The sequence below is a fragment of the Clarias gariepinus genome, chromosome 16 (genome assembly GCF_024256425.1).
Source record: "Clarias gariepinus isolate MV-2021 ecotype Netherlands chromosome 16, CGAR_prim_01v2, whole genome shotgun sequence".
Classification (NCBI taxonomy): domain Eukaryota; kingdom Metazoa; phylum Chordata; class Actinopteri; order Siluriformes; family Clariidae; genus Clarias; species Clarias gariepinus.
This window is the reverse complement of record NC_071115.1, coordinates 9,827,927-9,854,363: the sequence shown is the minus strand read 5'-3', so window position 1 is coordinate 9,854,363 and position 26,437 is coordinate 9,827,927. Positions and strand designations below refer to the sequence as shown.

Here is a 26,437-nt window from a genome sequence, read left to right as displayed (position 1 = left end):
ATTTATCCTGTGCACAGGGTCACAATGGCCTGGAGCCTATCCCAGGAGACCTTGGGCACAAGGCAGATCCATTACAGGGTACACTATAGGCAATTTGTCTGCATTTTTGGACTGCGGGAGGAAATCCACCAAGCATGGGGTGAACATGCAAACTTCATGATCCCAGAGCCGAGCTGAGAATTGAACCCTTAACCTTGAAGGTGCAAGGCAACAGTGCTAACCACTACACCACCGTGGCGCCGATTGTTATTATTATAATTTATGCATTTATATAACTCACTGACTATTGGTCTGCACCACTTTGATGCGCCTGGAGTCTATCCCAGAAGACTTAGGGCATAAGGCAGAGTAAACCCTGGATGGGCTGCCAATCCATCACAGGGCAGACACATACATACACCCACATGCTCATTTAGACTCTACGGTCAATTTGGGAATGACAATTAGCCTAACCCGCATGTTTTTGGACTGTAAGGGGAAACCGGCAAAGCACATGAAAAAACACACTCCACGCACAAGACCCAAGGCGGGGATTGAACCATTAATCCTGGACGTACAAGGGCAAAGTGCTAACCAACATGCCACCGTCCTGCCTATTATTATTATTGTTATTATTTATAGATTTTTTTATTTTTGTAAGCGCATCTATGGATTCTGATGTCTATTTCTTTATCCAGCTTGTTATTTTACTTGGAAAAATTGATACTGACAATAAGAAGTGGGCTTAAATGGGCTAAGGCCAAATTTTGTAAAAATTCTCCAAAGAAATTGAGATAAATAACATCAGTTAAGTTAATATAAGGATTAAAAAAAGCTATTAAAACATACATTATATACATTGTCTATTTCTTATAATTTACTGTATTATACAGTTTGTGAAAATACCATTGTTGTATGTTCAGAATCATCTATTCATTGATCAATAGTTTAAGTTTTCTGCATGTTTTGTACAAAATTGTTTGTAAAGAACTTAAATAAAGGTTAATAGGAGAGAACCAAACCAATGTTTGATAAGCAATTATCAGCTCACCACCCCAAAGATCACACTGCACTTGGTGTGGAAGCCACCTAATCTCATAATGCCTCTGGCTAAAACACTGAACTGTGAGTACTGTCTATAAATAATGCTTCTGTGTTACTCAACCTCTACAGCATTCTAATTCATAATTTTGCATGATTGGTGAAATGGATTGGTGAAATGATTGGTGAAATGGATTGGTGAAATGATTGGTGAAATGGATTGGTTATGCATGGAAATCTTAAAAAACAAATAGCCCATTATTTTGTGTGTAACTCCCTGTGATATTTCATAACAATTTTAGTTGGAAGCCTAATTTCAACCAGCACTATTGTGACCAGGCATTAACTAAAGATGACTTCTTTAGTTAATATTTGCAATAATAACTAACACAAGAACAAAGTCTTTTATAAAGCATTATACACACAACAGAGCAAAGGTAAATTAGCTACTTTGTCATAAAATCAGCTGTCACTGCATAGTTCTAAACAAAAATTAAAACCCCAAGTTGTCACATGATGTTTTTCCCCTGAATTGTTTACGTAAATCCTCAACATTATAAAATAAATAATCTTAAATGTTTTCTACAGATGGACACTGAAGATACAAAATATTAAACAATAACTAACATTAAACTTCTGTAATAAATGTCATATACAAAAAGCTGAGCTTGCACGTACAGTGATGTTATATATGTTTGTTTTAACACAATATAAAGTGGCGATAAAATAATTTTAGTTACAGAAAATAACAGCATAGAGTTCCTTCCTGTAACGTAATGTCTAATAAAGTTAGAGCCTCTTGTAAATGATCTCGAACCCTGTCCTCTGTTCAAAACTTTTAAGGCTCCTTGATTTCATTACAGTTCTAAACAAACATCCCAAATAATTTGCTCCTTCCACATGGGATGCAGTGCTATCTGCCATTGTATGAAGTGTTTAAAGTGCCACCTTTAGTATTGTAAAGGAATTTCACCATCTTAAATGCAAAAATATATAAATTACAGATTTTGGATTCAGTGTGGCTATACATAAATTGCCATACCAAATAATCATAATCACAAGACTGATTTTTGGCCCCATCTCAAAAAATTACGATTACCCCACTTCTGCTTATTTGTATATCATTCATCATCATTGGGCACTTAATCCTGCTCATGGATCCCATTCTGCTTGAGACAACAGTCCATCTACTGTACATTTATTCACACCAAAAGGGCAGATTAGTCCCGAAACTTTGGCAACAGGCAATATAATCATAACCAGAAAGCCATGTAAGTAAACCAGGAGCCTAAAAAATCTCTAAAATACAATCCAAAATGTAAAATAAAATGCCAAAATGAACAGAAAATAATTATATTTTATAAAAAAAAAAATAAAAAAAAACATTTGTTGCGTTATGACATGCGAACAGACCATATACTCTTTATATATGTGTGGGGAAGGATTATTATAGAGTGCTCAATATAATAAAATATTTTTGAATATTCACAGAATTGTGTATTATTATTGTGCAGATCAACAGCCATCTACCTCTTGCTGCTTCAGGTTTCAGTGAGTCCTACTGCATGATTTTGAAGAAATCCTTTATTTCAAATAAAAAAAATAATTCTGGTTCTCACTGTTCTTTCTTCAGTATGCTCAGGTTTAAAAAGAAGTTGGCAAAGAGAAAGTGTGGACCCAAATGGGACCAATGAAATTGCCAATGAAACATTCAGTAAGCTAGTCAATCTTTCTGAAGACTTATAAGTCCAATTAGTGTGTCAGTGGATTGGTAGCAAAGCTAATTGCTGTAAGTTGTTACATCTTAAAGTATATTTCTCCTCTTTCAGGGTAGCAATTCAAAAGATGGTGAAGGATGGTCTGATCATTAAAAATAACTTAGGGTATACTTGTAATAACTTGTAACTATTCTTCCCCATGCTCATTGTCATAAAAAAACACCCTGACTAAAAGGAAGGCACTGGTATGCAAAGATCTTGCTACTTATAGCTTTACAAATGTATATATTTTAGATATAGTTGCTCCATATTGATAATCTTAGTGAAATGAGAATGTGAAGGCAAGTTATTTCAAGCAATTTAAATACAAATCAATATTAAATAAAATTAATATTAAATATAATGCTTTCTGTAATAAAAAAACAACAATTTTGCTAGTAACCTAGCTTTCTCAAAATCTCATTTAATTACAGTAAAAGATTTTCTCACAAATGTAACTAAACTGCAGAGCACAGTGCGCCATCTAGTGGTCAGTAAACACAGATTCACTTAAAAATGTTTTTGAACCTGCATTATTAAACCAGAAGATCCTTATGTATTGCTTACCTTTCTAATTTTTTTTTATAATATCATTCAATAAAAATTTTAAACAAAAACTGGTAAAAAGTACTATTTATTATAGTTCACTAAGATATTAAATAATAGAGTAGTTATAAAATAGAGTTGGCATGACATTTTACAGAAGGCAATGTGTGTTTACCAGCGGTTCTCAAGCCTAATATTCAAAGGCCCGGATCTAATTTATATTTAATATCAAAGGTCTGGAATGTTTGGTGATAAGCAAATGATTTCTTTTTTAAACATGTCTCAAAGGAACGTTTTATGTAGTATGAAACAAAATACATTAAAACCTAGTGGGAAAAATACAACTGTTTGACTGCAATCAGATACTTAAACCAAAGCAATTCTAACTTACATTTAAGTGTCAGAAACATTCAAAATATTTTTCAAGTTAGTGCGAAAGTATTGACATCGTTTGCCTGCAAATTGTCTTGTGATCCTAAGCAGCTCCAACTTTCGTACATTTGTTATCTTGTTTGATTTTGTTTGATATGCATGGAAAAACGCGTTCTTCCTCTTTCCCAAGTGTTAACTGTACACACAATCATTCACTAACTCAACCTACACATTACAGGAACGGGGAGTTATCGCCACCTTCCTAAACTCACTCCAAGCCATTTACACATGTTTGGGCCATTAAAGGGGTTCCTGGGGGGCAGCATTTCAGATGTGAAGCAGAAAGTATGATCATGACTCTGATGTACTGAGAAAACTTTCTACCTTGATGGTAACCAAGCACTGGTGAATGCTGAGATAAGTGCATTAGTGTACCAGTGGATTGTATAGAGGAATAAAGAGAGTTTTTACTCTCATAATTTTGTTCAGTTATTTTACAAATTTACATGTTCCTGATGTGTTTTAACATGTTAGGAACCATTTAGCTTTCGAAGGTCAGATCTGTGATTAGTTTAACTCATGATTGGATATTATGATTATTATTATAATTATTATAATTATAATAATAATTATTATTATTATAACAAAAAGGGTATATATAAAACAAATGACCTACTACCAATATGGCAATGGTTTAAAATGGTGTCCAACAAAAACAAATTGGTCTGCAAATGGCATCAGTTAGAATAAAAATGTATGTTCTGTGAATAGATATTTCATGAATGGCAATTTCAATAACATTCTGCACAAATATTTATTTAGATTTAAATAATGAGCTGTAGCTCTGAAAATGTTTATGAAAGAAGCGTGTTTTGGGCTTAGAGTCAAAGTGATGTCTCATATATTTTGGGCAACTAAGCCAGAGAATATTTAAAGATGATCATCCTTTGCAGCCTTTGAGGAACCAGAACTGCTCGATCAAGACTTGTTGCAATTTTCAGAGAAAGTAGAAAGCAATAAGTCTAAAAAAATTGCTTCCAATGCCTTTACGTACGATATTTGAATAGCCACCTGGACAATCACAAAACTTGTTTATTCAGTCTAGTTTTTGCTCATGAATATTATTCTATTCATGAACTGTAAAATTCACCTGGAAATTAGCAGAATCAGACGGCGGGTCGATTCCTCAGAGCCTGCGCAGACCAGCTAGCACCTGTGTTCACAGAGATATTTAACCCTTTCCTTATCCCAGTCAGTAATCCCCACATGCTTTAAAGAGTCCATCATTGTTCCTGTTCCCAAGAAACCCCATCCTGCTTCCTTCAACGATTATCGCCCTGTATTCCTTACTTCAGTAGTGATGAAGGGTTTCGAGCAGCTGGTCAGAGACTTCATCATCTTTTCACTACCTGACACACTTGACACTTTACAGTTTGCTTACCGTCCAAACCGCTCTACAGACTATGCCATTTTTCGCCTCCTCCACACATCTCTTACTCACCTGGGGCCTCATGTACAAAGACTTGCGTCCCTGCCTCCTCCTTCATTAATGACTCTATGTTAATGACTTCACTTTGGCAAAACCAAAAGAAAAAGCAATGGCAAAAGCAAGCAAGAAGAGAAACTTCACAAAATGTGAATTGGAGGTGCTTCTATTGGAGGTAGACCGGAGAAAAACTGTTATTTGCAAGTTTGTCCTCCAGAATTAATAACAAAATAAAAAAAAAAAACTGGAATAATATCTTTAAATACATCACTCACTAAGAAGCCACCCATCGCGCACCCTGCCACCTTGGAGCCTCATCCCAACCATGCTGTTTGTGAGGATGAATGAATCATGGGTTGACCCAGGCCACCTTGCCACAATATTTGTTAGGCGCATTTAAGCATCACATATTATTTGCACATTAATTAATTGGAAATGTTTCCGATTCACGTATGCGAATTCGTCTTCAGATGGCGCCTTTATAGCAATGTGCGTGCAGTCGATCGCTCCGATTACATTAGGAAAACCGGCGATCACTGCAAATTACGCTTTAATGTTTGGCTGGTCAACTGCATGGTATGGAAACCTTATATACCTGCTAGACATGCGGATGATCCGTCCTATATCTCAGCACAGAGCTCCAAGAGGATAGCTCTTGGAAATCTGAAACAGCTAATAAGCCAGTCATGATCGTGGGCCAGAAAATCACTGTGATCCCTAAAAACGTGTTCCCTTCGGATTCGGCTATTATCCTCTAATAAGGCCAACACTGCCATTGCCATAGACTAAGGGTTGTATACATTTGCAAATGCTTTTATATGTTTTAAATCAAATAATTGGTAGAAAAATATTGTGTCAATTAACCCATTTTATCAATTATAAATTTATAGCAATATTTTTCACATGTGTTGGTGCGATACTTTGTAGTGTGCAATTGAACATAAGTGCCTCTAGGAGTCGCCAACGGAAGTAAAACAAACACACACAAGACATGAAGTTGGCGTGGAAGAACGCACATTCTCACGTTAATTTCACTGTAAATCCAACCGTGAGCGTGAAAACTGGCGTAAGCAAAGTTTTTGTGTGTACGCAGCGTTGATACATGAGGCCCCTGGACACTAGAAAGAGAATTTATGTTAAATTGCCCTTTGTTGACTACAGTTCAGTATTGAATACTATAGTTCCCTCCACACTTACCACCAAGCTACGGCACCTGGTACTGTGTTTACATCACGCAAGAACTGTTGTGGTGAAAAACGCCCGGCAGCATCTCTACCACATCAGAGATGCTTGAGAGACTTTAGACTGTCCTCCAGGGTGCTTAGGAACTTTTGTTTCTGCACCATAGAGAACATCCTGACGGGAAACATCACGGCCTGGTTCGGGAACAGCACAATGCAGGACAGACAAGCGCTACAGAGGGTGGTGAGATTATCCAAGCCCACTATCCGCACCGAGCAAGCAGGAGGAAGATTGTCAAGTTGAGTGTTGGTAGAGATAAATGTGGATGGTAGATGTAATGGCTGGTGGATGGGGAAAATATGGTAAAAAAAAACATTGCAAAGAATGGGAGACAATGTCTCAAATGTAACATGTCCCTGATATTTTTTGATCCTTCCCTTATAGCATGTAATGGTCTTCTGACAAAGGATCAGAATGTCTGGGACAATTCGTTGTTTATAGTTACATATACTTACATATCAGATTTCAAAGAATTCATCATGCAAAGTGCTTCCAAATTTTGGAAGCTAAGTTTTGTTAAAATGTAGCATGTGCACTATGTAATATACATACTACACTCTGCACAAACTGTACTACAGAAAAGTATGAAGCGAAGAGCTAAAACCATCCAAATGAAATTATTCTAAAGTGCATTTAAGCAACAGTAAATGTTTATTAAGTCCTGACTGAAATCCTGCAGTTATCAAGTATGATTGGAAAAAAGAAAAAAATTGGGTAGTTTTTATTCCCTTTTGGGGTAATTTTTAATTTACACTGGAATAGATTTTTTATTGGACCTGGCAACCCTGGTGATGAGAACCAGTAGCTAATGATGACCAACACCTCTACCCTTCTCTACCCGAGCCAAGTGAATTAAACTGAACAGGTAAGCTAGAATAAAATCAGTAGCAGCATTAGCTTGTGCTAGTGATTATTATTTTAGTTAATATTATTTCAAAATAATGTTTCTTAGTATTAATTTGATTTAATATTGACTTTCTTAATAATTTAAATGAGTAACTAGTTTACTAGCGAAAGCAAATGGTGCTACTGATTTTATTTCAACTTACCTACTCAGTTTGATTGCCATCCTTTTCACACGGCTCAGGTAGAGAAGGGGAGAGGTGTCAGATCCTGCAGAACTGTAACTTCCCTTCATGCCAAAGGCATGACACAGCATCTACTTCTTAACCGTTTTTTTTTTCTTTTCGCATAACATTTCAGCTTCACCATTTTATTAATTATTGGCTCAGAGAAATTCGCTATATCAAGTAATCTCTATATTATATATATATTTTGTTCTTATTTGTACAGTATATTTTTATTTTCTTATTTTATTTTAGGTAGCACAGTATATTTTTACTTTTACTAGTTAATTTAATTTTTCTGCAATATTTCTTTTACTGCAATATGTCTTTATTTTTACTTGTACAGTATATTTTACCAGTTAACTTTATTTTCTACCGTATTACCTTTTATTTATATTTATTCTTATGTTTAAGTTTTTATTTTAAGGTCACTGGTAGTCGAAAAAAACATTTCACTGCATATCATACTCTGTATGACTGTGTACGTGACAAATAAAATTTGAATTTGAATTTGAAAAGGTTCCATATTTCTCCCTCTGTAAATTAGAAGTGAAAGTGGGCATATAGAATAGACTAAATTAGACTAAAAGATTACTGTCAATGTTTTGGCACCAAACATACAGGCTAGGGCCAGCTACATTTGATAATTATAAAACAAATATGCCTTGAGAAATGTTAATATTTGATGACCTGTCTGTGTTTTTTTTAATGTCTTATGAACTTTTACATAATCAGCCTTTAGTTTGTTTTCCTGCATACATTAGCACACACATGTTGTGATGTGTCACTTGATTGTAGCTCAACATAAATAAATGAAATAAAGTCACTGCACACATGCAAATAAAACTTATTTAATTTTATAATATTTAAAATGTTTACACACCATTTCCTAGTAATGCTTTGAGTGGATGGTCAGAGACTTTATCATCTCTTTACTACCTGACACACTTGACCCTTTACAGTTTGCTTAACAGTTTGCTTATGCCATCTGTCACCTCCTTCACACATCTCTTACTTACCTGGACACTAGGAAAGGGAATTACTTTAAAAAGCTCTTTGTATAATTCCCTCCACACTCACCACCAAGCTGGGGCACCTGGGACTTGGCCCATCTCTGAGGAAATCTCCAATTTCCTGCCTGGTAAGACAAAGGAGTTGATAGTGGACTTCAATACAAAGAGGGTGGTGAAATCAGCAAAGCGCTCCATTTGCACCAAACTCCCTGACCTGCACTCAATCTACAGCAAGATTGTGAAGGGCCTCAGCCACCCCAATAATGGACTGTTTTCTCTGTTGCGGTCAGGTAAGCACTTCCGCTCCCTGAAGGCCAACACAGGGAGGCTGTGACAAAAAACCTCAGACATTTTTATTGAATTTTTGCACACTTTTGCACATTGCACATGTCTATTTGCATATTACACTGTGTATGACTGTTTATGTGCCAAATACAATTGGAATTTAGTTAAATGAGTCATAAATCTTACCATTTTGATTCATACACATTTACATTTCATGCAAACTTAAATAATCCTTTTGATTGTGTAAAGCTGCTTTGCAACAATGTCAATTGTTAAAAGCGCTATACAAATAAAATTGAAATTAATTTAATTGAATAAAGAATTAGTTGCGAGTCAAGTCTGTTTTTGTCTTTTTTTAAGCAACCTAAATGTGACTGTCAGTCACAAATACAAGTGTGCACCTCTGCAGTGTATGACTGTTTGTTCATATTGTGAAATTATTTTTTTTCCCCAAAAAGTCAAAAAAAAAAAAAAATCCATAAAACATTATCTCAAAGTTCTTAAAACTCATCAAGGTGTTTAGGTGTATAAGAGACAAGCACTGAGCAGAGTTTTTGCACATTAAATACATTATTTTTTGTTCTTATTAATAATGCAATCACAAACACTGACCTTATTTGAGGTGAGAGAGGCCCAATTTCCTTTCAAAAGCTACAAAGAATGCTGTGTGAAAACGCTATGGGAACGTGCAGGTTATATAACCCGCCCTATTTTGAGAAGCTGGCAGTAAAGTCAGGCTATTACAACAATCAGGCAACAAGTATATCTCTTTAGGTACAAAGCACTGTAGTCAGGCTATTACAGTAAGTATTTCTTAATTTTCAAAGAGAGGCAGGGGGTTGCGTCCAATTTTACATTTTGTAGGCTGAACATCAAAATGTTGACAGCCAAAATGATTGTTTCTCAATCCAACCAGAGGATTGGTTTGTGACAATCGACCTGAAGGACGCATATTTTCATATAGAAATATTGCCACAACACAGGAAGTTCCTGAGGTTCGCTTTTGGAGGCGAAGCCTACTAGTATCGAGTCCCATCGGGATCCATTTGACCTAGCCATGTCACCCTGCACATGTATAAAATGTATGGATGCAGCCCTGGCTCTATGATCCCAGGGCATCCGTATCCTGACTTCGAGATGTCATCCTAGCTCACTTTGATTCTTAGGATTGAGATTCAACGCCACAAAAAGTGTTCTCTTTCCTGCTCAAGTACGACATATTATGGGTGTCACATGGATTCGACCGCAAGAAGCTGTCTCCTGTGCGTGTCAAATCCATTCTCGATACTCTAAAGGAGATCAAGGTAGGCCAGAAAGTAACTTTTTACTACTTTCTGAGAGTGTTAGGTCTCTTGGACCTTCTGCACATGAGATCACTTCAGTTGTGGCTAAGAGCCAGGGGATTTCATCCATGGGTTTTGTGCCGAGAGCTTCGTACCCTTTCTACTCCCTCCAGCAGCTGAGAGGCTACTATGTCCTAGTTCGGATGGGAAACACTGCAGTATCCTCGTAAATAATTGCCTGGGCTTGCATCGCTGGGTAAAGCTAGTGCACCAGATTCTGCTTTGGGGCACAGGACAAGTTTCTGTCCCTCAGGATGATTTACCTTTCAGGGCATATAAATGTGGAAGCGGACTTGCTGTCCAGACAAGCTGTGACACACAGGGTTTGGAAACCCCACCCCAAAGTAGTCAGTCAAATCTGGGAGAAGGCACAATGTCCCCTTTGTTACTCTCCGAGTCCTCCAGCTCCTCTGGGTCTGAACGTGATGGCCCATACATGGCCCAGTCTGCTCTCGGAAACTCTGGAGAAGGTCCTTCAACAAGGCTTGCGCCTGGTATTGATAGCTCCGCGTTGGCCAACCAGTGTGTGGTGTTCATCTAATATCTCTCCTGTGAGGAGGGAGCTTCTGTCTCCGGCGCAGGAGACGACATTCCATCCCTGGCCCGAGCTCTTCTACCTTCACATCTGGCCCCCGAGGGGACCAGTGAAGAGAGGCTGGTCTTCCAGCCAAAGTAATTAAAACTATACCAAGTGCTAGGACTCCCTCCACTACAACTTACGTATGCCCTCAAATGGAGTGTATTGAAAATTGGTGCATAGTAAAAGATGTAGACCCAGTCCACTGCCAAATTGTTTCAGTGCTGGAGTTTCTACAAGAAAATTGACCTCAGGCTTATGCCCTAGTATTCTCAGAACATAAGTTGCCGCTATTTCGGCCTGTCATGTCCTGACTGATGGGGTTTCTGTGGAAAGCACCCTTTAGTTGCCCGCTTATTCGTGGAACTAAACAGATGAGGCCGCCCACTAGAGCGACAGTCCCTTCTTGGGATCTAGCTATTGTGCCAGAACGGTTGGTTGACACCCCTTTTGAACCACTAGAGTCAGCACCTGTCAGGCTTCTGACCCTTTAAGATTGTTTTTCTCATGGCCGTTACTTCTCTGAAGAGAATTGGAGATTTGCAGGCTTTGTCAGCCTCCCCATCTTGCATAGACTTTGCCCCTGGGCTTTCTTTATAAAGAAATGAGAATTTATTTGACTAATCTACGATACATGAAACTACACTACTTAAATGCATACACACATACAAACAGACACACATACAAACAGTTTGGAAGGTAAAAATGAATGAAGTTATTCTAGTACTGTTTACTAGATCAACGAAAGTCACAAGAGCAGAGTCTTGGGTTTAATCTTATGGTTTAGTTATGAAATGAGCACCAACTTTAGCAAGGTATGCAGCTTTATTTGATTACATGCGTTATTTTTCGTTCTCCTCCTTTGGTTTGCCTCCAGCGAAAAGAATCATGGCGTTGCTGATTGGTTGGTGCGCTGTTGTAAAGATGATGTCTTTCGGGAAAGCCCTTCAGTGAGACGTTGGTTGCCTGGTTACCGATGGCTGCGCTCTGAAACATCTCCTGAGGGTTTCTTTGTTGCGAGACTTTGGAGTTTACATTTACATTTAGTCATTTGGCAGACGCTCTTATCCAGAGCGACTTACATTTTTATCTCATTACACATCTGAGCAGTTGAGGGCCTTGCTCAAGAGCCCAACAGTGGCAACTTGGTGGTTGTGGGGTTTAAACCTGGAATCTTCCGAACCGTAGTCCAATGCCTTAACCACTGAGCTACCCCTGACCCCCTGACAAAGGAGTTTTGGCACAACACCTCGTTGAGAGTTCTTGAAGAGCGGATGACGCCAGCAGCGGCAGCAACATAGTGCAGCAAGGGCGGAAGCCCAAGCTGCTTGGAAGATGTTGTAGGTTGCAGTAGTGATGTTAACTTTTAACTCCTTTGGGTTTTTGTCCCTTCGGGGTCAGTCCGTCCCACGGGTGATTGGTCCAATCGGATGTGGTTGCGGGGCTTAGCCACGCCTCACGTGGTTCCCCCTTTTGCCCATACATTAGTGTTTCGGCTGTCACAAGGGACCAATCCGGTTGCAGTTTTTAATACCTTTTATAAAGTGATTTTTGCATGATCTCGGTTCATGCTACCAATTTCCCATGTTTACCAACATTCGTTGAATAAAGCCAGCTTTAGATTGACATCAAACATTACATTTACTTCAAAGCATCTGGTCTTATGTCTTGTGAGGTTTCCTGCAGCTTCGTCTTACAGACACTGCTTTATGATCGCGAATCAGATAAGATTGCAGCCTTGTTTTGCAGATGCCCCTTCATGATTGCGGATTGCGGCAGCATTGGTATTCTCGTTTCCAGAGTGTTTTCACACAGCATCGAATGTAGCTTTTGAAAGGGACTGTCTCGGGTTACTTTGCTGTAACCCTGTTCCCCCGAAAAGCGGGAACGAGATGCTGCAGTCCAATACCGCACTGCGGGCGTGACTGGACATCCTTTCAGACAAAATTGACCTGAGGATGTTTCTGGTTCAGTCCTATTTATAACCTGCAGGTGCACCTTATCAGATGACGTCACCTGAAGCTTTTTCAGGGAACAGGGTTAGAGCAAAGTAACCTGAGACGATCTTGTTACTTATAGCACAAATGTGTGTTTAAGACATACAGGGGTTGGACAATGAAACTGAAACACCTAGTTTTAGACCACAATAATCCATTAGTATGGTGTAGGGCCTCCTTTTGCAGGCAATAAAGCATCAATTCGTCTTGGGAATGATCGATAGAAGTCCTGAACAGTGGCCAGAGTGATTTTGAACCATTCTTCTTGCAGAATAGTGGCCAGGTGACTATGTGATGCTGGTGGAGGAAAATGTTTGTTTTCAATTTGCTCAATAATATTTAGATCTGGTGACTGTGCAGGCCATTGGAGATGTTTAACTTCACTTTCATGTTCATCAAATCACTCTGTCACCAGTCTGTGTGTATTGGTGTATTATCATCCTGATATATGGCACTGCCTTCAGGATATAATGTTTGAACCATTGGGTGCACTTGGTCCTTCAGACTGGTTCGGTAGTCCTTGGCAGTGACGCGCCCATCTAGCACAAGTATTGGGCCTAGGGAATGCCATGATATTGCAGCCCAAACCATCACTGAAACATTTTATGTTTTTTGGATACATAGACATCCCTTAGGCAGCTTCCTTTTGTGTCCACAGTTACTCCTGTTGGATGTGGTTTGTCCTTCTTGGTGGTATGCTGACATTATCCTGGATACCGTAGCTCTTGATACAGTACATCACAAAGACTTGCTTTCTTGGCATCTACCAACCACCAACAATTTGTTCTCTTTTGAACTCTGATATGTCACTCATAATGTTGTGTGCATTGCAATATTTTAAGCAAAACTGTGCTATTACTTTGCTATTATATATATCACTCTGCTCTTACTGGTGGAATATGCAATCAATGAAGATTGGCCACCAGGCTGGTCAAATTTAGCGATGAAACCTCCAACACTAAATTTGTTCCATTGTCCAACCCCTGTAGTTGCTTCATGTTGATAATCCTCAGTGCAATGAGAACATGCAATTATTTTAAGCAATATAAATACAAATCACTATTAAATACAAACTTCATGGTAAGCAAGTCTTTTAGGAGCTTTGGACTTGTGTAGAAATTGGCCATGTACATATGTTACCCTGAGGCTAAAACTTTACAATCCAAAAGATATGTCACGGCATCATATGATAAGCCATGGCCTGTGGGAAAGTTGTTCTTTCCAGTGTACACAGGAAGGTCCATAGTGTACCCATTTGAAGAATCAGCAAGAACAACAAACAACTTGAAGCCCCACCTAGTTGGCTTGGCTTTCATGTACTGTGTCATTCAGTCTGAAAAAGTGTGTTCTTCATTAAACTGTACATATATAGTATTTTCTGAAACCAAAGTTTACTGGATTTTTGCAGGTGTTTGGTTTATATTATGTGGATGTTTGAGAACTGAATGTTTATGTTGAGACACAAAGAAAATAAATATGAAACACAAAACTGCAAACCTTAATTTCAATTAGTTAAATTACAGTATAATCACAATTACCTGCACAGACATAACCTTAAGATGCAGGGGAAAAAAAACAACTAATAATATTTGTGGAACAAAATATTATGATAGGCCAAGAGAAAGATTAAAGTAATTCTCAGAAAGTAAAGACCAGGGGTTTAAAACAACAACAACAAAAGCAAATGTGTGCAATGAAGAAAAGGATTGTACATGATGCAAAGAAGTGCGAGAAGATGGGTGGGGGAGTAAACAGAGAGAGAGAGAGAGAGAGAGAGAGAAAGAGCTATAATTGTAATGATGCGGCTCGCGCCAAGGGCAGAGTCGCGCTTAAACTGTTTAGAACGGGCAGATCCGCAGGCTGCTACCATGCAGAGTTCTGAACAGACAAAGGTGCGGACATTTATGCACACGGCTGCCAGGCAACGCCGCCGTCAGGCAATCAGCCTAAACGAGCCGCACTTGGCAGCACGTCTAAGCGCGCGAAGAAACAGACATAGGCAAAGCCCCAGCCTCTGCCTCCTTAAGACGCCGGTGAGAGAGAGAGAGAGAGGGAGAGAGAGAGCGAGCATCACGCACTTAGCGTGTAGCGTGCGCTCTCAGGTGAGGTATAAAATGTGCATAAAACACAACCCCTCTCTCCTCATAAATCCTCAGTAAGGGCGAACACCCCGAGAGGATATGGTTTTGTTTTGTTTTCCGGAGCCCCATCCGTTCTTCTGTAGACGGCGGAGCTCTGTTTATTTTGTGTTATTAGTTTTCATTTTTCCTTTAAGTTCCCTTATTTAATAATCCCACGCTATCTCCAAACGGGAAGGTCTTCCCGTGCATATCACAAGCACTCTCACAGCCTCCTACAGTATTTCGTTGTTTCCCTCTAAAGTCTTATATCAGGGCTCTTAAAACCCTTATAACATCTCGTGGTGCGGCTCTCATACTGCACCACGTAACAATAATTCAACTTTAATTCAAATTTACACAAGCATATTTATTAATATAGCTGAGCTACAGACTGACAGAGAACACATTTCAGATATAAAGGTTTATATATTTAGTCTGCTATCTGTCTTATTGTTAGCCTCTGTAAGCAGCATGCTGCTTTGGCACTTCTTTACTTACAGGTGAGTGGCTAATCCTCCTTTTTCTTTTTTTCCTTTTTCTCTCAGAACTTCTAAATGCATGCTTTGCCTTAATAGTAAGTAAAACTTAGCAGAACAGATTAACAATTAAACTATTCTGTCTCCTTGACATGAAACATTAACTGATTTCCTAATAATTATAAATGTGTGTTGTTTTAAAGTTATTAAACTCATTATATATTGTATAGTAAGATATTATGTATAATAAATTTTGTGTATACTATTTACTATACATACTAAATTTACTATCTAGTCGATGTACAGGTATGTGGCATAACCTGCTTGGCATTGCTGCCTGTCGCACCTCCTCCGGTGCCCATGAGTCAGCTGCAGGGTCTTCAGCTAGGAACCACCATTCACCAACGTTTCGCTCATTTAATCACTAGAACGTCTCCTGGTGGCGGAGCAGTGACAGGGACGTCTCCCTGTCACCCCCTGCAGCTGTTATTGGGGTTATTTGTTCTTTCCCCAGCTCATGTCCTTTCTCCTTAACCAGAGCCAAAAGCTGCCTTTCTCTGCCTCTTCTGCCAGATCTTTAGTGGCCCTTTTTAGGTTCCTTCTAGTCACCCCTGTGTTTCTCAGGAGGCGTGTGGTTGACAGCCCCACATACCTTCGGCATCCCACCTCCACTGGGCAGATGGTGGTCTTCCAGCCAGCCTCCCTGCACTCCTCAGCCAACTCGGAGTACTTGGCCTTCTTGCGCTCGAAGGCGGCCTCGATCTCCCCTTCAGATGGGACAGTCAGCTCAATGAGGTGCACCGATCTTGCTTTGGTGGACCACACCACAATATCAGGGTGGAGAGATGTAGTTGCTATCTCCGTGGGGAACCTTAGCTGTTTGTTAAGGTCAACCCTCATGTTCCCCTCTTGGTCGGGGGAAAAAGGCCTTGACCTCTCTCTTGGCCTGGTGTAACTCCCCCACCCCCCCCCCCCCCCTTCCGTGATGAAGCTGCCGCAGTCCTCTGATAGTGGTGGTCCTGTGCTGCCCTGTCGACGCCCCTCCAGCACCTCAGCCAGTTTCCTCAGGACCTGATCATGGCGCCATGTGTAGCGCCCCTGGGAAAGTGCGATCTTGCAGCCTGAGAAGATGTGTTGGATGTGTGACAAGAAGACTTGCGTTGGGCGCGTTGCAGAGTGCGCAGCTTTCCTCATTTCCAAACCACTGGTTGAGGTTGCGTGGATAGGGAAGCGTGTTGTAAGTTGCACAAATCAGAAAACTGACCCTTGCCTGTGGGATCCTCTACAGATCCGACCAACTGATGTTCCATCATCCATGTTTTGCATCCATCTTACTCATGGCAGATGAGGGGATCTCGCTCATTTTCAGGGGCCACATCACCCTCCTGAAGAGTGTGAACTGATAGCACCAAATCTTGTACTTCCCGGGGAGTTGGCTGCGATCGATCTTTCGCAGGCCATCCATGAGCTGTTTCATGACGGACCTCCCCATGTGCTTGTCTGACAGATCTGCGGTATACTGCCTTCCCAGGCTTCTGATGGGTTGTTCAGCCAGAAGGGGGATTTTCTCTCCCTCGACGGTGAAGATGATGTTGTAGTTTCTGATTCCCCTTCTGAGTGACAGGCTATGAGATTTGGAAGGTTTGATCTTCATTCTGGGCCATGACATCAACTCGTCCACCCTTTCCCAGCAGCCAGGATATAATTCAAATGTGCATTCTTATCTAAAGCGCAGATGATAGACACTGGATAACATACAATTAGTGTTCAGTAATAGGTGTCATTAGTCCTTAGCGACTTTTACATTTTCAGAATTGCAGAATTGTCTATGGATATAAAATAAGCAAAGTGCTCGAATGTCATAGGTAGTGCAGCAAATAAAATGTTTTAGGTTGTAGCTCATCATGTTTATAAACAGATCATAAACTCTATATTTCTTTCCTTATCAGTAACTGTGAAATAGGTGGTAGCTGGTCTGTGTGGTCATGATGCATGTAGCATGTAACATCAAGTTATGAGTTAGTTATCTTTAAGAACTGTAGAGAGCTGCTCTTAGGAATTGAGTACCATTTTCAGATAAGCAAGAGCACTTTAGTTTAGGTCAACCATAAAATTTATCAACACAATTTAATATGGGTTACATATGAGTTTAAAAAGCATATACATATATAGCTATGATATGGGCAGATGTTGTAATGGGTATTATAATCCCTATACCCATGCAGTATATCCATGCTATAGCAGCCACTAAAAAATTATTTATTTGATTTGAAGAAGTAAAACATTGAATGTGGATGTATTTTAGCCAAGATGTATGTAAACATTTGGCATCAACTGTAATTGTAATTATGAGTCTTTTATGTATCCTGTAAGCACGGCTGCTGTTGTTTTATGTTTCATTATCAAAAAGATTTTGACTGTTTTTTTTTCCTCCCCTTGCAACTTTCAGAGGTCCATCTGATGTTAAACAAATTTCCTCAGGCAGAAGGTGAGAGTGGAACTGTCACATCTGGGCCACCTCAGTCCTGGGGAGTAAGATCGGGCTCACCGGATTACTGAGCTGTGGCTTTTGTCTCCCCCTAGTGTGTCTATGTCCGTATTGTTCCCCATTAAGTTAATCAAACACTAAACTGAAGTCACCTGTGTCTACCTCCTGTGTCACACTATTTAACCCAGCCGAACCCATACCACCTAGTCTGGTCACTGATATGCACATTGTCTTGTCTCTCACTCCTCTATGTGTTTCTCTCTCTGTCTCTCTCTCCCAGGACTGAATGGCGTCTGCAAGAAGTGGTGGTAGAAAAAGGGGCCTTCATTAAGGTCATACTTATTTTTGGAAAGTCATTCAGCTTTGTGGTTCATCCCCAGTGAAAGAAGTGAGCACACGCATTCTCAGTTGCACTTTAGATGGCCCCCTGCAGACCCAGCCTGGGAAAGCGGCTACTGAGCCGTCCAGTGTTCATTTTGTTTGTTTCAGTTTTATTTTGTGCTTTGTGTTATTCCATCCAAATAAATCTCAGTTTTCCTTAACCTGCACCTGCGTTCGTCTCCTCCCTATGGAAGTCATGACAGGAACACAGTTAGCAAACACTTGAAACCAGTACACATTATACAAACACATTTTAAATACCTGTTTTTGGTTTTATTTAAATTCTTTAAAACTTGATAGCTTAGGAAGGTGCATAAACTGAATGGAGAAATATTTCTTAAAAGTTTAATGAATTTAGGACATTTTTAAAAATGACTTAATTTTGAGCCAAAATTCTAACTTCTTTTTTTTTTTTTTGACACTCCCACAGAACTGTATATTGCATATCATTTTGCACATGTTGTGAGTAGCTTAGAGGGCAGGGCAAACAGTAAAAAAGAAAAAAAATCATAATCTTAAGTTTACAAAAATAAGTCCATTTTGAGATAACCAAGACTTTTACATCATAAATTAATGTTTTGAAAACTTTTAAGTGTGGTAACATCTAACACAGATTAAATCAAAATGTAATGTAATATACAGGTTGGGTGAAAATTAACTAGGCAATATGTAATACCTTTAATTGATTCTCTGTTTGTCTCCTCACAGTGATGAAGCTGCCATCGATTTATCAAAACTTAAACTAAATCCTGTAAACAGCAAGTAAGAATGCCACACTATTCATAGAAACATTACACAAGCTGATATACAGTAAGCCTAAGCTCATGTGTGTGGGTGTGTGTGTGTCCATATGTGTGTGTGTTTTTCAGAGAACATGGCATTATTGACAAACTATTAGCAAGTTACAGTCAAACATGGGTAAAGCAGGACAATTTAAATCATTTAGGTAAGAAACACACAGAACACATCATATAGCAACAAGAATGATAAACCTATGTGTGAATATGTGACAAACACGTGTGCAGAAAGTGCTGAGAACAAATTAATGAAAGTGCAAAGAATTGTTCAAAACACAAACAAGACATTAGGTGAAGCAGTGCATTTGGAGATTAACACTGCTTTTGATGTAACCATTACATTTTAGTTGTTTAAATGGTAAGGTTTTTTACCATTTCAGCAGCTCATGCAAAGATGTCTTATCAAAGAGTTATCTCACTGCCAAAACTAAATATGTTGTAGTTGGTAGCAGAAATATTCTTGCTAAAGTTACTGTAAATTACTTATTGTATTCGATTAGATTAGATTAAACTTCATTGTCACTGCACATGCAGGTACAAGGCAATGAAATACAGTTAGCATCCAACCAGAAGTGCATTTTCACAGTGCAGAATAATTTGCATATATAAATAGTATATAGTGAGGTAGATTAATTACAATGGGTGCAACTGAGCAAATGATTAAAGGTGGTACAGTAAGGAAAGTATTGTAAACCATCATAATTTTTTTTTTGCATATGTAAAATTATACAGATAGAATGGTAACATAATGAGGGCAAATGAGCAAATTATATTTTAATTCTACTGTAAGTGGGTAGAATAGAAAGGTATTGTATACGATAAATAAAAATGTGCATGTAAACATATACAGAGAAAGATTTATGTTTAAAGAGTACAATGATTTCGATGTATGTAGTGTAAATATATTGTATACTATAATCAATAGTTTGCATATGTATACTGTATACATATGTAACTGTACACAGAAAGGATTATATACAAAAAGGTTATATACACATGCAAAAGTAATTTATATAAATTACTTATGGAAGGGATATTAGTGGAACAGGTTACAAAGGTCAAATTATTAGTAGTACAATTGGATCATTTACTGTATTGGCCTGATTATCGAAATTAGGTTGTTTTTGTGATGAGTAAGGGCAAAGCTGTTGAGCCAATGATCCTAACGCTATCATGAATGCTACTTCTATGTATGGCTCAAAAATTTGATCTAGTGCTGCTGAAAAATATCTAAAGATATTACAGATGGCTTTTACCATTGGTATACTACATACTGTATGCAGTGAGCTCTGGTGATCTGATCGTCACATTCCGACAAACAAATTTTTACTAAACAACCAGTCAACTTTGAAGCTTTTTCAGTTTGGAATCTGCTTCCTACAAATAATCAAAGTAGATTTAATTTTCAAAGTACATAAAATATATAGTTCTCTTCTTTTTCTGCATATGCTGTGTTTGTTTGGGGCCCATCCTCAAGTTAAGAACAGCAGAACAGTGAATAACCCATCATAAGACATACAAAAATAGCCTATTAACTCCATATTGTAGTATAATAAATGACAAATCGTCTTTTCGTCAAATTGAAACTGAATTGGTGCTTTTAAGTGAAATCATAAGAAATGTTTTAAATAATAATAAAACATTGTAGTGTTATACCAATTATTGGCAGTACAAAATAGGATTAATAAAATGAAATTACAAGTATTCTTTTTAAGTAACACTCAACTAAGTTTTAATACTGAATGCCAGTTTAATAATTCAGCAATTTCTTTTACACTCCTCATTAAAAAAACAACAACAATTACTAATGATTGCATTTCCTCCAGGTCATTGCTTGGCAGCAGTAGCTGCAATGCTTTTTCCAATGTAGTGGTTACACAGGACAACTCACCTGTTGGGACAAATATTACATTTGATGGAGAGCAAAAAAGAATAATGATGGTGACACCAGACCTGTTCAATTTATTTTCCAAGGTATGGTATTATTGGAATATATTATACACTTAAATTACAGTATATGATTGTAGAATGTGTGAAGGTGTATGTAAATGTGTTTAGAAAAACCCATTCAAAGGAGCACTGTGGCACTCATGTGCTGTGGTGGGCAATGGAGACATCTTAGCCAACAGCAGCTGTGGAAAACAAATCAACTCTGCTACTTATATCATCAGGTCTAATGCTGTTCCTTCCTAAAAGAATGCACAATGTTTTAATGTCTTAGTAAATGTACACACTGTTATATTTAGAGTAAAACTAGCAAAACTGCATTCTAGCAGCAAAATCATAAGCCTGGTGATTGCAGTATAATTGTTTGGAGCAGTGCTGTTATGTCAGGGGTCTACTGCCAAAAGGCAGTAAGAGAAGAAATTTTTAATTTGTAAATCAATGTCCGTACATTACATCATCACTTATGTTATATCAGCAATAAACATTCTTACCTTCACCAGTTTCTTCTTTAGTCCTGAAGACTCTTGTAAGAAAATGTACAGGTTGTTAAACAAGAGCTAACACTGAAAAATTCTTCTATAAATGATAAATAAATATCTTCTTTTTGGAAGCTTCACCATATCTAATCTGATTATATAATTAATGTTAAGTTTTCATTATGCCTGCCATACAAGTCATTTTGCGTTTAAACCAGTGATTTGAATTGTGCTGAGCTTCTATTGTAGATCCGTCATCATCACCTTCATCAGAATGAAAACAAATCATAGAGCACTCAGAGCCTAATATTTGCATGTAACAATCTAATAAAAAAAACAAAATCACACTTTATGTAAAAAAAGTAAATAAAAAAATACCAAGGATATACAGACTACTAAAATCAGCAAATCATTAAACAAAATAATCTAAAACAAACATTTTAACCAACAGTGCAAATTTAAATCTTTCCCACAGTCTCACTGTATTTCATTTCTATTTAGTTTTTTAGGTGTAATCTTCCTCCAGTGAGCAATGGGTATGAACAAACCTTGTTACAGCCACCCCTACCCTCTTCTTTAGAAGGTGACTCTGGGTTGTAAATGCAGTTGTATGTGTGCTTGTGGTTAATTTGTTATTTGCTTTGTGGGGTTCATCTTTCACATGGTACTCATGGAGGAATACAAGTCTTTAATATGCTAATTTGATCTAATAAACTGATAAATCCTTTGATGGAGCATTTTTAATCATAGTAATGTCCAATATTACTGCTGTCAAACTTCCATTAGCTCCAATCTAAAGTGCGTTTTGTCTTTCAAAGGAAAATCCGTAAAACAGAAAGTCCAAGAGCAATTAAAGAAAAATAAACAGACGATATAGTATTGTTTTTTTAAATGTTATACATATTATACAGAAAATGTGTGTAACAACACAAGCTACTTCTGAAGCTTATGCAACATGGAAGTAAACAATCATGCTTCCCTAAAAATTTCAAGTTGCTAACTTTAGCTGTTGATTTTATATGTGCCCCAAAAATGTCTTGCTTCAAACAATAAAAATTTAAAATAGAAATTATAGATATTTCTTTATGATTGATATATTTATATATTTATTCTTCAAAAAGTCGAAAATTATTCCAACTTGTAGTGGTGGCAATGGATGCACATTACTGTTGTGACCACTGAACAAAATTTTAAAACATCATTTGGAGGTAACAAAATGTTCTATTCCTTAAAGTAAGGAGATAATTATTTGTATGCAATTTTTGTTTTGCTTTATGTCTGGTGGTTAACAAAATAGGTGTTACATTGCAAAAATGTCTCCTATAGTCAGTTATGGAAAGGTTTATGCACAAAATATTTGATGGACATAACTAAAACAACACCCTCAAAACTCAGCTCATTAAGAAGTACCACATTAAACCACCATAAAACTTTATATTTTTTTATCTAATCCTCTGCAGGTGCCAATCGCTAACTGAGCGCCGACGGCCTTTTGTGGAGGACGTGCAGTTGTATGGAAACGCTCTAATCTTCCTGTCTGCTTTCTCATTTGGGATGAACACAGCTGTATCCCTGCGTGCCCTCTACTCACTGGAAGACCACAGTAGCAGCAGCCCACGGGTTGTCTTTTTTAACCCAGATTACCTGAAAAGCCTTAGCACAGGTATCATGATGGCCAGCTTGGCACTAGAGCTCTGCAGTAATGTGCATTTGTATGGCTTCTTTGGATTACACCCATAGACATATCAGCAGCTCAGCAACCATTATTATGATAACCAACCAGTACACAAAGGAATGCATTCGATGCCAGCTGAGTTTGAAGCCTTGTTAAACCTCCATAACAAGGGTGTGATCCATCTGCACCTAGGGGAGTGCACTAATTAAAGTATACTTTATGGCCAAAAGTTGGTGGACATTTGACCACCACATCTATACATGTATGTATTTTTTTTGAACATTCATGTTTGCTGATCTATTTAGTAAGATCAGGTATTGATGTCAGGTGTCGAGGCCTTGGGTGCAGTTCAGTGAATTTGAGGTCAGGAGTTTCACACGGAAGCTTTGACAAGCTATATCTCGGAGCTTGCTTTGTGCACTGGAGCATTGTCATGCTGGAATAGCATTGGGCTATTCAGTTTCAGTAAAACTAAAGATTTTGTGCTTCCAACTTTGTGTTGTTAGTTCAGGTGTCCACAAATTTTGGGCCATATTGTATACAGTACGTGGAGCACCTACAGTTTAACTGTACCATAAACTCATGTAGCGTATCAGTTAGGTAACAAGGGGGAAAATTAATGTCTATATAATTCTCAGTGCACTGTGTTTGCTCCTGGTGTACATTACGCAGCAGTACATTATAATTATTTTCCTTTAAGACGTTCTTTTAATTATTATGGACAAATGCACAAATGCAAAAGCATTTACCCTATTATCCAGAGATTGTGAGGTAAAGTCCCAATGATGTCAGAGCCATCCATTGATGTAAGTCTAGGGGCACTCTTGAAAATAAAGGTAAAGTTTTGTACTAATGCAGGTACAAACTATTGTTACTGGGGCAGTACCTTTCAAGGGCACAGAGTTGTACCTTAATATAGAAAAACTAATTTGTACCAATTCTGTTCGTACCATCAAGGACATTATTTGTACCTTGGGCAACCAAAATGTATCTTTTGTTTTGTAAACTTGCTGGTACATTATTGTACCTTAATCAAAGATACAAATCTTGTTCTTGAAGGTACCACCCCAGTGACAAGCCCTTTTGTACCTTAATGGTGTCTGATATGTTCCTTTGGGAACTATAAAAAAAAAAGTAATTTAGTAAGTAATTTTTCTATTGAATGAGACATTCAATCAATTTATCAGTGACTATGAAAATGTATCAAATGCATATGTTTGAACACTGCCTTAGATTGGAGTATAAGAATTTTTTGTAAAAATACATCTTTCAGGTTTACAATAAACAAATATATAAACTAAATTAAACACTTTGTATCGTTCATAAAATACACTTTTCCATCTACAATATAACTTTTCACAATCTGTTCACAATACATCTTAAGCTTTTAAATTCATTTTTATCCAGTGTTCACAATAATTGCATTTACCGAACATTCTCTTTGAGCAGAAATGAAATAAACAGCATCAAAAACATTGTAAAGAGATGTGCACAAACCTGTTGACTATACATATCTGGAAAACTCTTAAATGACTGCAGCAACTTTGGCAAATCAGAACTGTTGCTGTTCCCAGCTAAGTTATAGGCAGCGGATAGTAAACGCTAAATGCGCAATATACTTAATATTACGGTCATTAATTGCTTTAAAATTAAAATGTGTGCAAATGGCTTTTTTCATCTTGGATGAAAAGCTAAAATAGGTAATTTAACAAATCCCTTAAGGCAGTGGTACTGTAACATTGCTGGCACCTGAGGTCAGTCAATGTGCTGGTTGTAAGCAGTAACAGCTGCAGACAGAGACGTATTGTGTGTCTATCCTCTTTAAAAATAGAAGAAATCCATCCCAAATCAAGAACCCAGTTGTGGTCCAGGTAGGCAGGAATTAAAGAGTGTTATCATAAGTCTGTGTTTTCCATAAAACAGTGATGGGCTGTGTGTATCTTGCCTGCTTGTTTGCATTTGCTTTCAATCAAATGGTTGGCTGATCATTTTCACTATCACAACTGTTTATAAAAAAAAACATTAGCATGCTAACACAATAAAATAAACAAATGTATATAATTATCTTTATTAATAACTAATGACCATGTATGAATACAACACAAGCTTTTGTAATACAAAATGACTTATAACTGAATATCACAAAAAATTGTAAGCTACATAAGGCAATAATTTAGCCACCTAGAGCTAAAGTGTTTATGCTAAATAACATTATAGATAGCAGTGTCAAAGACTAACCAAAATCTAAACCAAATATTTACCGTAAGCTAAAGCAATCCAAAACCGAGTAAAATACTTTAGAACATTTACACATTTACACATCTGTAATCTACAGTACATAAGGAATTAGCTTAGCCACCAGGAGCAACATGTTTGTACTAAGCTACAAAGGCAGTATGTTAGCATGATAAGCCGTGTTATGAACATGCTACCCTAAAGTATGTAAGTGACATTAAAAGACAATGGTTTATATAAGCTGGCCAAATCTAGCCAAACGAAGAAAAATAAAATAATATAAGTTTTATATTATCAGAAGAAGGATTATTTAAAACTTAATAACTTACCCATGGTAACGGCTTGCTGTATTCTCCACCTCCGTTCTCTGTTCAAATCTTAAAGTTTTCTAAGGAACAGCTAAACTCCTCCCACTTTCCACACCATTCTGTACCCTTTATATCAAAACAGTTATGTACAGTACCTTCAATTGAGTTTTGCCTTAAAAGGTAAAAACTTGTATCATCAGAGGTCTTTTTCAGACCATTAAGGGTACATTTTTCGAAAACATACAAAACTGTTCTTCAAGGAACATTATTTGTACCACTGTGTACCTTTTTTCTGAAAGTGGATCAAAATGGGTGGTGCTCCTAGAGGTAAGGATGGTGTACTTGCTCTTCCATATCATTGGCTGCCAGCTAATCATGGGTGTCTAAGAGCTGAAAAAAGTACAAATACAGGTAAAAGAGGGCAGATAAAGGTGTTCTCCATGTTTTACATGTCCCCTGAAACTGCAGCAGCAACAGTTTAAAAGGATGAAGTCATCTAGCTTTACATGCCTCTGAGGAAGCATGTAATGTGATAGGGTTCGCCCTACTAAGTAGCTACCAATTGCTTAATACAGGGGAGAGATAAAAGGTAAACAGGAATTGGCCATGAATAAATGTAACTAACTCAGGGAACTTTTTTTGTCTGTACAGTGCATTTACTAATTATCTTTAAGAAATGTCACACAAGAAAGGGTGCAGTTGTACTGAATCACAGAGCTTAAGAGAAGTAATGAGACTTACAGTAGGACTTAAGGAGAATACAAAAAAAAAAAAAAAACATATAGCAAAATGGATGATTTGTGTTAAAGTAAATTTTAGCACTCTTTAG

General features: G+C 37.8%; 1 pseudogene; it reads left to right on the top strand.

Annotated features, from left to right (window-relative positions):
- The first annotated feature begins 18,366 nt into the window (after positions 1-18,366).
- Positions 18,367-23,274, top strand: LOC128544957 (alpha-2,8-sialyltransferase 8F-like; annotated as a pseudogene).
- Positions 23,275-26,437: the final 3,163 nt, after the last annotated feature.